Genomic DNA, 10,135 nt, shown 5'->3' with positions numbered 1-10,135 from the left:
GCAATACAGGCAACTCGGTAGCTTATTTACAATTGTGGGCTGTGCAGAAGACAACAGTTGCTGTGCTGCATTGTGTGAAAGGGAGAGACCAGAACATCACCCTATCTGCTAAGATATATTGCTGTCTCATCTGCACTGGGTCACTTTTGGCTGCCTTGATCAATTCACAAACCCTTGCACCATGGTAGAAGGGTGTGTGTGAGGTCAAGTTTATGTTTGTGCTGGAAGGCCACATATGCAAAGATGGAAAAGAAAGGTTTTCTAAAATGTTAGCCTTTCTCAAGAAGGCATTCATTTTTGACACAAAGTCCTGTCTACCTTTTTAGTAGATAGGCATCCATGTCAAAAACTATAGCTGATTGCATAGGAACAAGAATATACCAGCCATTGGATGCACCCTTGGCGTAAAGTAGCGCAGGCCTACCTTTGTGTTACTTTAGGGCCATTTTCTAATACTAATCGGGATTTGTGTCTAAAGTAAATTTCAAAACAACACTTTACACCAGTTTGCATCAGTTTTGTGACACACAATAGTGATAAGTGTCTGTAAATCCCAAAATTGAGGGGCTGATTTACAAGCCCCTTGCGATACTTTTGCGCTGCCGTTGGGTTACTTTTGTGACGCAGTGGGGGCATAAAAAATGCGGCCAATTTACAACATAACGCATTTAGGTCGATGCGTCATTGCAAAGCCCTGTGCCACATTATACCTGCTTCAGGTATAATGTATGCAGGGTGGGCGTTCCCACGCAGAAAAGTCTCATAAAATTGAATCAGTGAAATGTACAAGATTTCGCTGCGTCATGTCTAGGATGCCACTGCGTCAAAACCTTACGCCTGATTGAAGCAGGCATAAGGAGTGACACAGTGTAGTGGGAATATGCCTCAAAATGCATTGCTGAAGTTGCGTGGTGCCTGCGACACAACTCCAGCAATGAGTGACCTTTGCCCCAACTGATGTGCCAGAAGTTCTGATGCATCTGTCAATCCTTGCACCATGGTTCTCTGTATTGTAATTACGGTGCATCCATGGTGGCACAAGGGTTTCTCAGGTTGGCGCAGGGAAAGTGACGCATCTCTACAGATGCGTCACTTTCTTGTAAATCTGCCCCCGAAAGTTAAAGCTTCTTCATGAGCAGGTCGATTAAAGAGACTGTCTGGGTTAACAGAAGACTGAGGCAGATAGGGGAGCAAAAAGTAAGCGTGCGAGGGGTGGTGGTCAAGAATAAGACAAAGCCGGTGTGCTGTCTTGGCAATGCAGGTAGCTTCGGCATTCAGGCCGCTATGAAGACTTTGGTGAATAGGTAATGTTTAATTTATGAAAGAAAGCGGCTTGGCCCTAACTTTCCCTGGAGTGTCACTGGTAGCACACAGTGTTGTCTCAGGTTTGGTGGTCGGGGTTATGTGCCCTGTTACCAAAATGACGTGGAGCGTCTCTGCACATGTATTTGACATTCCGGGGGGTTCCTTTCAGCAGTTTTTGCCATGTTAAGCTTTACTTTATATATCATATCACAGGTTCTCAAACCAAACTGCTTATTTGAAATAACCTTGGGGTCCAGTAAAGTTTGCAACACTGAAAAAAGTTCAGAAAGAGAATAGTTAGGAGTACTCCTCCAAAGGGGCCTGCATTACTCCCCGAAGAGAGGACACACCGCAAGAGTAAAGGAGGGCGTTTTAAGGTCTCACAAATCTTAGGGGACAATGTATGGAAGTCTTTTCTAAAGTTTTCTGTAAAATATAATCTCTTTCACAAAGCGATACTACCAAATGGGATTGGTTCAGGGTAATTTAAGGAAGGATTCAGGGATGGACCAGCTGATACAACCACACACCCACAAATTAGTAAGGCCATTGCTATTCACAAACTACACTTATAGCCCTAAAAGGGTCAAACAGGTTTCAATGTACTCTTGTCTAGTAGACATCCCCAACGACAAGGCCAAAGTTGCTAATAGTAACTTTACACTTTTACATCCTGTTGTAGGAGGGTCCACTCTCTGATTTGGCATGGTGGGGCCATGCAAGTAGGTATAAATTTACTCTTGGAAATGGAGAATAGCAAAAAAATGTAGAGTTACACCTAGGTGTAATAGCAAATCTACACGTTTATTTACCTTTGTAAATAGGCCCTTTAGTGAGCATTATCTTGGAGTGATGCTGCTGGAGGGCAAGGTGTATCTGTCAAGAGAGGAAACCATTCAACTGGGAGTAAAAGTTGCTAAGAAAGTAAAAAACAGTAGGGGCATATCATCAAGCCCTGGAGATAAAATTATCGCCGCTTTCAGCAAAGTCAAGCTATCGCGTGAATCCTTGCATTATCGCCCTTTACCCCAACGCCCATCGTTGCATCTCTAATGAGATGCAAAGTGGGCGTTCCTGCCCTGACATAACTGGGGAAATGTCGCTAAGCAACATTTCGCCAATTATCAATGGGCACGCAAACCTGCAGAGCAACAAGCAAAGAAGCGATAACCTCTGTTATCGCTACTTTCCTTACGCCTGCTTCAAAACTGACTTAGCCATGATATCCTATGTAAGGTGGATATCATGGCTAAGTATGTCTTGCCCTATCAGCAAGCTTTCGCCACACCTTGTGCGATTATCTCTGTATTTCCAGCGATAATCACACAATTGGCAGCTTGCGCTCTGAATTTTATCGCTTTGGAGATAAGCGTTGTTGATAGCACGCAATCACCGCGATAAAATTCAGAGTTGGCCGGCGATAATTATCCTCGCGCTAAGAGCGCTGAGCGATAATTATCGCATGGCCTTGATGATATGCCCCTTAATTCATTGTTAGGGTCTGCCCACTAGAACTAACTTATCACCCTTCATAGTAGTGGAAACCTTCTACTAGATTTGCTATGCTGCCTGGGAGATTCACTTCAATGTGTTTGTGGCCAAAAAGATTGCAAAAACACCTCCTAAAAAATGTATAATAATTACTATCTTTGATGCAAATCTGCAGTGCACAAGCGCCAGAGAGTGGAGCTGTAAATGTTTCGGGGAACTCTATATGGAGCCAGAAACCTATTCAATGGCAATCACCTCGCAGGTGGGGCCCATATGCTATTCCCACATATGAAGTTATCTCAACTCCTGAATATTTCTACCTGTTTATCGTGTTTGAGAATGTCGATATCAGCAAGTAAGGCAGCCTGCATGTGCAACCGAGACAAGCCAATCGGTCCAGCAGAAAATCGGTGGCCATGCTGACCAAGGAAGTTGCTCTTTCCTTTTCATACTCAATGACCTGCCCCTAGGGTCAAGGACTGTTTTACGAAGCATGCTCAAAATCTTCATGCCACAGTAAGTGTGCTCCTGTGAGCAAAATATTCTTCACGCATGTACTCAGCCAGATGCAAACACAAGGGACTCGATTCACAAAGGTAAACTGAGACGAAGGTCAAACTTTACGACTTTCGGTATTCACAAAGGGCATTTATGAGTAGTAAAGTTAGTTAAACTTAAGACCAAAAGTTAAGTTTTATGTGCGACAAAAGTCTAACTTTATGTAGGAAGCTAGATCTATATATACTATACCAAAGTAAGGCATAGTGTGCACAGAGTCCAGTGGATCCCCAGAGCTATAGCAGAGGCTAAATTAGGTAAGTACTAACAGATCTCTTTGTGGTAGTGTATGTGAGCAGTTAGGCTTATCCTGAGGGTGTGTTAAGCTTTCATTGTATTCACTCACTCAAGACTGACAGCACACACTCAGAGACTGAATCCAGACCAATTAGGTAAGTATAAAAAAGTCATACATACTTATGTTTTCATTTTAGAACCAAGCACGACTTGGAACAGGTAAGTAAAATATACTCTCAAATACAATACTTTATAAGGAAGTGCAGTTGTGGTTGAATTTGCAATGGTTACAGGTTTGTATTGGCTTTCACAGCAGTTTAAGTTATACAGTAATGTCTTTTTGCATACTTTAATATTACTTTTGGACTACTTAGACTACTCGGGTGGTGTGCCCAGATACCACACTGTGGTTCTCACAATAGACGGTAAGCAGACTTTTTTAAGTTTTCATTTTAGTTACCTTTTCTTTCATAGAGTTCAGCTCAACCCTTAGAATATTTTCAGCAACAAAACATCACAACATTTCTTCCTATTGGGAAAAAGTGTTAGAGGTAAACGACTTACAAGTGGGAGTAGATTTGGGGGTTAGGACCAAGGTTCCCTCAGGTCTGGGTAGGCACTCAAATCGCACCATCAGTGGCACCAGAGCGGCTGGGTGCAGAGTGCAGGGGTTCAATGTTACCAATGGGTCTAAGGGGGCCTTCGGTCATGGACTGCTTACGAGCAGACCACTCGGGGTTGAGAGAAAAGCTCCTGGGGTTAAGGTCACTACAGCAGGGGCCAATAATCAACACAGGAGCTGCACCACCAGCAGCACAGGGGCGGCCGGGTTCAGTGTACCAAGAAGAAGGCGTAAGAATGACGCAGGCCCTTTCACATGGGGCTTGCCCCATGTGAAAGAACGCATTGCTGGAGTTGCGTCACTTTTGTGACACACTCCAGCAATGCGTCCCTTTTGCGCTTACAGATACGTCAGAAATACTGACGTATCTGTAACTCCTTGCGACATGATGCGTCATACTGTAAATATGACGCATCAGGAATGTCGCAAGGAGGGTGTACTGAGAAGTGACGCATCGCTTCATTCACGCAGCGATGCGTCATTTCTCATAAATGAGGCCCCATGTTTCTAAGCCTTAAACTCATCTTCTACTACATATAAGCAGCCACTACTGATATAGGCAATAGGTAGGACATAGGGCAAGAAGCTATGATCTTAAAAGAAAATACATATTCGCCCAAGTTTGATTGAGTTACATCCACTCACTCAGCCACTTAGTCAACCATAGTCACTTACACACTCACTCTCACACTCATAAAGCCAGTCACGCACCCACTCACTCACCCAGTCATAGACCCAGTCAGACCCACTCAGACACTAATGCAACCACTGACACACCCACTCAGAGACTCCTGCATCCATTCAGAGAACCACTTAGAGACTCACGCCTCCTATCCATTCACAGACACACTTAGAGACTCATGCACTCACTCATGAGCCACTCAAAGACTCATGCACCCACTCATATATTCATTCAGAGAGTCATGCACCCAATCACAAACCCCCAATCCGCTAATAGTTTCTTTTCCATATTTGGGCCCTCGATGCACCCCTGTGCCACATATTGGAGGAGGGCAGGAAGATAATAAAGAGGCAGTTCTCTAATTTTACCCTGCTACGTTTCCCAGCCCACACCAAGGAGATAAGGAGACTATTGAGGGTGTCGAAGGCAGTTCTGGGAATAAAGCAAAAGGTGTTTTGGAGGACATAGAGGCTGCGCGGCAGCAGGACCATTTGGGCCAAAGCCACACATCCCATTATAGACAGGAGGAGGTGATTCCAGAAGCTAATGGAGAACTTTAGACCTAAAAGAACCGCTCCCATATTCAAGGTGTATTGAGCTTCGACCACATGTGCGAACTGGATCACCAGGTAATGAAAATGGTTGCATTTCCATCTAAACTCCAGCCAGGGGATGTTGGTGACCTCTTTCCCAGCTAGTGTCGCCAGCGGGAACATAAATTACTTCTGGTTATTGACTTTTAGCCCCGACACTGCTCCAAATGCCGACAAGACGTCCAAGAGGGTATGCACATAGCCTGCTCGTGGTGAGTTACATAAAGCAATGCATCGTCCACATATAGGGACACGACATGGGTACACAATCCACAACGACACCCCAGCTAGCCATGTTTCACTGTAGTCAGATTGCCAACAGCTCCATCACCAGTGCGAAAAGGAGTGGGGACAAGGAGCATTCCTGTCTTGTGCCCCGTTCTATAAAGAGAATGTCGGAAATCACACCACCACTTTGAACCTTTGCTGTCGGCTGGCAGTATAGTAGAAGAGCCCAGGACATAAAGTCCCTGCCAAGGCCCATTCATGTCAGAACCTCCCACAGATAACCCCACTGCAGGGCTTCAAAGGCCTTTTCAATATTCATAGCTTAGGCTGCTGTTTTCATGGTCTCTGTTGCTTGCCGAACATGAGATAATCTTTGCAGATTGGTATGTGTTCCCTGGCCTGGCATAAACCCGTATTGGTCCCCATAGAACAAATGGGTCACAACTCTACCCAGTAGCATTGCAAATACTTTAGCCAATATCTTAGTGTCAACGCCCAGCGTAGATAGGGCCGAGATGAGCCAGGTATATGAGGGTTTTTATCTGGTTTGAGGATCATTACAATTTGGTTCACCCTCATAGTGATGACATCACTGATGATACTTCAAATTACATCATCCACAAACCCGCTCACACATCCTCTCACACTCCCATGCAACATCTCATACACCCACTCACACACCCACACAACCACTCATATACCCATTCACAAACCCATACAAATACTCATGCACCAACTCACTCCCGCATAGAGCCACTCACACACCCACTCAGTCACTCACTCACTCATACAGGCCCTCACACAACCAGTTGCTCACCCATACAGATACTCACACACTTACTCATACAGATACTTACACATGTACTTAGTCACCTAAACATGTTAATAAGACAACCACATAGTCTCTCATACAGCCTCTCTCACACTCACTTACTCACCCACCCACTCACTGACTCATGCACCCACTGAGACACCCAATCATGCACCCATACAGCCAGGCATGTACCCTTTCACTTACCCATACAGACACTCATGCACCTTCTCACTCACCCATGCAGACAAAAAACAAATCAACACTTACAGCCACTAACTCACCCATACATGTCACTACTGCACCCTTTCATTCACCATTTACAGACACTTACATACCCACTCACTCACCCATACATCAACTCACACAACCTTTCACTTACTCATACTGCCACTTACACACCTACTCATTCACTCATACAAAAACTCACCGACCCCCTCACTTATCTATACAGTCTCTCACATGCCCACTCACTCATCCATATACCACTTACCCTCCCACTCAGTCAACCATACAAGCACTCACACCACCACTTACTCACCCATAAAGCTATCACATCCACTTATTCACCCATCCAGCACAACACACACACAGATATACACATTTAAACAGACACTCACATAATGTATGTTTTAAAATAGAATCACTCATTAGTAGTACACAGGCAAAACTAATTTAGCTTTTGTTGTACCTTAGTATATATGTTTAACACTCAGATACGTTTAGAAAACACACACAATCACTGGCTGATGTCATCAGTGATGTCATTTGAGATGTCATCAGTGATGTCCCTGACCGTGTCATGAGTGATGTAATACTCATGACACCTATTATTTACTTATCACACCCTTGGCTTCCCCGCGCAGCGGATTTTAGCGCTGCCGTGGGTCACATCAACAATCTTCTTTGCCGCCATCACCGAGAGCCCTACGGCCATGCCCACTACCGCTAGGTCACGCCTACCATGTGCATTACCTGGACGTGCAGCGGACGAGCGCAGCGGGCGCGCCGTTTGCGTGCCGAAGGCGCGCCACTGTGCCCGTCATCGCCAAGACATTGCCTCTCGCCTGTCCCCCTGGTCAAGTTCTACGGGAAATTCGCCATTACGATAGGGAGCTTCTACTTACCCTGAACCCTGGCCAGACCTGTGATGAGCTATCAGGCCACCTTGGACAGACATGCTTACAATGTAAGTCTTGTGAATTCGCAACACCTAGTCCCTGCCTATCTGGGCACAGGTCAGACTTGTTCAAACAAACACCTATTACCGTCCTCCAACTGAATGTTAGGTCTCTCGCAAAACACCACTTAGAGGTAAACACACTCCTCCTTGATGAGAACCCTGACATTCTTTTTCTATGTAAAACATGACTTCGTGATGACATGACCAGTCTACCGCCGAACCTCATGTTGCCAACGGCTATTTGATCAAGACCTTAAATGGAGACGCTAGGGGCGGCGGCATAGCAGTCATCTATAAAAATCAATATAGCTGCTCCTTTATCAAGGAAGATGTCTGTGGCTGTGAAAGCGCTCGATTTAAGATCATTATGGGCCCACATTTTGCTCTGTCAGGGCTTTATATCTATTGACCCCCTGGACCTGCTTCTAAGTTCATCGAAGCTCTCCTTGAGGTGGCCAATTCCTTGGTTGTGGGTTCGGCTAACTTCACAATATTAGGAGATCTAAACCTCCATTTTGATTTGACTCATGACCCTACCATCAAAAATCTCCTGGCGGACCTTGCGGCCTTACAACTAGACTCTTTAATTCAGACTGCTACGCACTTGGCTGGGCATGTATTAGACCCTGTCTTTACTAATATCCCGGAGGTTAGGACAGATGTGCCCAAACCTATGGGATGGACAGATCACTATTTAATCAAAATTACTATGATGGTCAGGGAAATGTTCAACAGGATGAGCCAACCCGGCGCTTCAAGAGGCCCTGGCATAAACTTACAACCAATGACCTCCACTCTACTCTAGGAGCATTCCATTATGAGACTAATATGGATGTCAATATGGCGTACGCCGCCTTCCATGACTGGATTAACATAGGAATAGATGCCCTCCTTCCAGCTAAATGGACTAAGGGGCGCAGATTCCCCTCCAACCCATGGTATAACGATACTTTGAGATCCATGCGGAAAGATTGTAAAAAAGCCGAGCGAATCTGGAGAAGGGAATACAAAGATAAGGATAAAGCATTTTATCTGGCCAAACAAAAACTTTATCACAAAACTCTGCGCGTGCTTCTTTCTACGCAGAAGAAATCAACTCTAGCCCGAATCCCACCAAATGTATCTTTAAATTGGTGCAAGAACTGCAGAGTAGCAGAACCTCTGTCTCCAGTATCACCTCCGCGCAGCAGTGCGAGGACCTTGCCATTTTCTTTGTAGAAAAAGTGCAAAAAATATATAGGTCATTCCCGCAGCATTCTTTGGACCCATTTAACTCCACTAATTCCAATATTAATGGCACCACATTGACGCTTATACCAGACATCTCGCACGATGATTTAACTAAACTCTGCAGGAAAGTCAAGTCTGGCTCTCCTGCAGATCCCATGAGGCCGGCTCAATTCATTGAGTCTTTAGAACACTTTCTACCATCCTTGGCCTCTATAATTAATCTTTCCTTCTCTTGGGCCAATGTCCCAACTGTCTGGAAACAAGCATGGGTTTCCCCCATTATCAAGAAGCCTACTCTGGACCCTTCCAAACTAGAAAACTTCAGGCCCATTTCGTTGCTCCCATGGGTGTCTAAACTTGCGGAGGCTCATGTTAGCAACGTATTGTCCCAATATATGCATCAAACTAACATCCTAGACCCATCACAAAACGGGTTCAGGCCGGGCCACAGTACTGAGTCTGCCCTCCTGTCCATGACTGAACACCTCCGGACAATCCTTGATGCCGGTCAGAGTGCTGCGCTGATCCTGTTAGATCTCAGCGCAGCCTTTGATACGGTTTCACATAACATTCTGTTACATCGTCTGGCGACAGTAGGGATTACCAGTCTTGCCCTGGAATTGTTCCGCTCATTCTTGAAGGACAGATCCTTCCGGGTGTTGGCTCCCCCGTTTCTCTCCCAGTCCCATTCCTTCGGCCAGGGAGTCCCTCAGGGCTCTGCGCTTAGCCCATCCCTTTTTAATCTCTACGTGCAGCCACTTGTGGTAGTGGCTAAGGAGTGGGACCTCATGCTGGTGTCATATGCAGATGACACGCAGCTGGTCATCACTCTCACTGAAGGACCATCTACTTCAGCCTCGAGATTCAGGAGTGGGCTAGCTGCAGTAGCCCAGTGGATGACGGACAATTGCCTGCAGCTCAATGCAGGTAAGACGGAGGTGCTGCTTGTTGGGAGGAATACCAGCTATTGGAACGAGCACTGGTGGCCTTCTTCTTTGGGCACCATTCCACCGCCTAAATCCTTAGTCAAAAACCTGGGAGTCTGGATAGACTCCTCGCTTAGCTTCCAGACCCACTCAAAAAAAGTGGCAGCTACTTGTGTGGGCCTGCTGAGGAGTCTTATCCCGATACTCAAATTCTTTGACTCTAAAGTCCGGCAACTCATTGTACAATCCACAATCCTCTCTTGTTTGGA

This window comes from Lissotriton vulgaris, chromosome 11 (genome assembly GCF_964263255.1).
Source record: "Lissotriton vulgaris chromosome 11, aLisVul1.2, whole genome shotgun sequence".
Classification (NCBI taxonomy): Eukaryota; Metazoa; Chordata; class Amphibia; order Caudata; family Salamandridae; genus Lissotriton; species Lissotriton vulgaris.
The sequence above is the reverse complement of the archived record's forward strand: the minus strand, read 5'-3'. Positions refer to the sequence as shown.